This window comes from Myotis brandtii, unplaced genomic scaffold (assembly GCF_000412655.1).
Source record: "Myotis brandtii unplaced genomic scaffold, ASM41265v1 scaffold1026, whole genome shotgun sequence".
NCBI classification, from domain to species: domain Eukaryota; kingdom Metazoa; phylum Chordata; class Mammalia; order Chiroptera; family Vespertilionidae; genus Myotis; species Myotis brandtii.
The window spans coordinates 22,827-26,971 of NW_005353435.1; the positions used below are offsets into that span (position 1 = coordinate 22,827).

Consider the following 4,145-nt stretch of genomic DNA (forward strand, 5'->3'; position numbering starts at 1 on the left):
GTGGGGGCGCTGCTGCCCCTCCCCGTGGCCCGGGAGTGCACTGCGCTCCTGAGAGGCACCAGGCACCTCCTCCGCCCGGCGACTCCTCCCCTCGTCCAAGACCTGCCAGACCCTCCTGCTCCAGGTTGAGCAGTTCCATTCCGTTTCTTTTCTTTTTTCTTCTTTAATATATTTTTATGGGAGAGGGAGAGAGAAACATCCGTGATGAGAGGGAATCATGGCTCAGCTGCCTCCTGCACGCCCCACACTGGGGATCAAGCCCGAAATCCCGGGAGTCGAACCGTGACCTGGTTCATAGGTAGACACTCAACCACTGAGCTAATTTAGCCTTTAATCGTCTTATTTTCTGTCTGCAAGCCAGCTCTCCAGAACACGTCATCGCTTTTCATAACGTTATTGTTCTGTTGTTAAAAAATAAAATACATGTACGTTCATCAGTGCAAGGTTAGGAAATACAGAACTATGTCAAGAAAAAAAAAATACCCCTTCTAACGGCCCCACATGACTACTGTATCAGTGGATTGCCTTCCACACGCTTTTCCAATAGAAAGTATTTTCTTCTCAAAATTAGAATCGAACTGTACACACTACTTTTTGTACGTTTTTGATATTAAAATGATATTGCTTCGGCAAAGTAGGGATAGAGGAGGACTTTCTCGAATGGATCGTGGGTAAGGGACAGCGACAAAACTCTGACATCATAATGGAAAGAAGCTAGGAGCTTCCTTGTTCAGGTCAGGAGCGAGGCCAGGGGTCTGTTTTCACCACTCCTTTCCAATATCGTGCGGCCAGTCCCAGCCACTGCAATTAGACGAGAAAAGGAAATTAAAAGTGTCTCTATTGGGGCCCTAACCAGTTTGGCTCAGTGGATAGAGCATCGGCCTGCGGACTGAAGGGTCCCAGGTTCGATTCCGGCCAAGGGCACGTATCTTGGTTGTGGGCGCATCCCCAGTGGGGGGTGTGCAGGAGGCAGCTGATGGATGTTTCTCTCTCATCGATGTTTCTAACTCTCTATCCCTCTCCTTTCCTCTCTGCAAAAAATCAATAAAATGTATTTTAAAAATAAACCTACTTATTTAAAAAAACAAGTGTCTCTGTTGGGAATGAAGACGTAAAATTTTCTTTGTTTACAGATGACATCACCATCTCTGTAGAAAACCTCAAACGATGGACTAAAAGTTGATCAGGAACAAATATTGATTACAGCAAGTTTGCAGGCTCATGTACAAAAGCCGGTCCACTTCCTGTATATATACCAGCAATGAACAATCGAAATGTAAAAATAACACCACCTACATTATTAGCACAAACATGAGCTATTTAGGCGTAAATCTACGTGCACGATCCCTAGGAGGGAAATTACAAAACCCCGAGGAGAGAGATCGAAGAAGAAGTAAATAAATGGAGAGTGGGCCTAGGGCACCCTGTCTGAGAACCGCTCGTGCAAATACCGACTGAAGATCCATGAGCTTGCGATTCCCTACTTTGCTCCCACAGACACTCTGACGGGGGCCTACTGGCAGATGTGAACAGAGGCCTCGCCCATGGATTCGCCACATTCAGGCCGTGCGGACCCTGGGCCGCTCTCTAACCTTTCTGAGCCTCAGTTCTCTCCTCTCTGTGAAGGGGGTGGCCTTGTAAGATGGTTGTGACGATAAAATGAGCCAAATACGTGTAAAGTATGTAGACTAGGGCCTGGGACATAGTCAAGGCCAGTATTTAGTAGATATGAGCTATTATTATTATTTTAAAAAATCTTTGTTGGAAGTATTACATATGTCTCCTTTTTTCCCCCATTGGCTCCCTCCAGCCCACCTCCACCCCTTGCCCCAGGCCTTCAGCACCCCATTGTCTGTGCCCTTGGGTTTTGCATATCTGCACGCAAGGTCTTTGGTTGATTACCTCCCACCCACCCACCTTCCCCCCGCCTTCCCTCCGAGGTTCCCACTCTGTTCCATGCCTCCGTGTCTCTGGATCCACTCCGTCCATCCGTTTATTTTGTTCCTTAGATTCCACATGTGAGTGCGATCATGGGATACTTGTCTTTCTCTGACTGGCTTATGTCACTTAGCATGATACTCTCCAGGTCCCTCCTGCTGCCTCAGAGGGTAAGAGCTCCTTCTTTTTCACAGCTGCATAGTATTCCATGGTGTAACCGTCCCACAGCTTTTCTATCCACTCGTCTCCTGATGGGCACTTGGCTGTTTCCAGATCTTAGCTACTGTAATTGTGCTGCTGTGAACATAGGGGTGCATATATCCCTTCTGATTGGTGATCCGGGTTGCTTAGGCTATATTCCTAGACATGGGGTCACTGGGTCCAATGGCAGTTCCATATTTAATTTTTTGAGGGAACCCCACACTGTTTCCCACAGCTCCAGCCCCAACTTTTAGGGAAAACCAACGAAGTGCAGAATAGTAACTGCTGTCCTGTCTCAGCCTGAACTTTGGTGTTGTGCTCCCGAAAGCCACTAGAGGGCGCACGAACTAACGAACAGGCCTGCACCCCGATCCCTGGCACCTCGGAGGGCTTTGTTGGTTCAGTTAAATTTAGGAGGAGGTACATGCTTCTATCTTAGTATCTGTTCTGCAAAAAAAAAAATACTGAGCAAAGCGGAAACAAACTCAATCCTAAGACTGGGAAGGCACCGTTTCTCCATCGGATGTTCCTGGAGGCTCCGGGCACCCCGAGATCAGATGGGGGGGGGGGACAGGACATGGCCCTACTTGAGGGGCTGTAGGGGGAGAGCATCCATGGAGCACTGGCCTCAAGGAGGGCCCCACCCTATGTCCAGCCCTCCTGCCCCGCTGGGGACCCCGCCAGCCCCCACGGAGAGCCCGGTGCTGTGTGTGTGTGTGTGTGTGTGTGTGTGTGTGTGTGGACAGGAGACAGTCCCTGAATTGTTGAATTGTCTCCAGCATCTCCTACCAGGTCAAGAGCCGGGAAACATCTGAATCCTAATAACCAGACAGAATTTTCCAATGAGGAAGCAGCGGGAAAACCTTTTTTTAAATTTTATTTTAATGAGGTTCCTAGGAAACACCATCCCACACTTTTTGGTGAGTCAAGAGGTAATCTATGTTGCCAGGCCTGCGTGGCTCAGGGGGTTGAGCATCGTGATCTATGAACCAGGAGGTCACGGTTCGATTCCCGGTCAGGGCACATGCCCGGGTTGCGGGCTCGATCCCCAGTGTGGGGCGTGCAGGAAGCAGCCGATCCATGATTCTTTCTTATTTATTTAATTTTGTTTTATTGCTTCAAGTATTACAAAGAGTATTTTTAAAAATGTAAAGTCTCCAATTCATTTGACAGGATGTCGTCACGTGGGGCCTCTGTGGTCACGTCCCGCATCTTAATGCCAGGGGACTGCGGGTCACAGCGCACTTTTGGAACGAACGTCTCACCCGATTCATAGACCGCGTTCTCACGACCGTTCACTTCCGGAGAAATGCTCGCCAGCATCGTAGGCACCTGAGCGCACTATTTATTGCAAGAGGACGGACACGTTTATTGCAGCGGAATATGCCAGGCCTGCGCTCTCCCGTGCGTTCTCCCCCTTATCGTACCGCAGCCGCGCTCGCTCGAGTCTCTAGTACAAAGAGAAATCCAAAGACACGATAGCTACAATCTCGGGTGAGGAGGTTTGCTGAGAACCGCCGACCTGGACCCCTCATATGTACAGGATATGAACATATGTATACCCGGTATGTACACAGTTCACGGGCACCTATTTGTTATAAATAACAGGGTTATCTTAGGTTCTACAAAAATAATCATTTCGGGTGGGCGCATGCAAACCCATACACATAAATTTATAAAACAAATCTCTAGGCTTCCCATTGGCTTTTCAGTATAAATGTTGCTATTGAGCCGTCCGCTAGATGATTTCGAGGCAAACCCCAACGTCCCCAATGAAAAGTAGAAAACCGGCTTCTACCCACAGCGGTCCTCACCCCACTAAACAGTCTGGATCATTGTGTTTCGGATGAATGACAGGTACATACCCCAGGTCCTCAGATCTCAGACTGTCCTGGGGGGGGGGGCAAAAGCTTTCTTCGTTCCACTTTCTGTCTCGTTTCGAATATTACCGACGGCGGGTACTTGTTAAAATATCGTTTTGGCTTTTGTATTCTCCTAAGACGAAC

General features: G+C 48.5%; 1 protein-coding gene across 1 annotated transcript in view; it reads right to left on the bottom strand.

The window, feature by feature from the left end:
- KCNK1 (potassium channel, two pore domain subfamily K, member 1) overlaps positions 1 to 4,145 on the bottom strand; it is a gene marked incomplete at both ends in the record, with an annotated part of 8,817 nt that overhangs the window by 1,056 nt on the left and 3,616 nt on the right. The gene's annotated exons all lie outside the window — the stretch shown is intronic.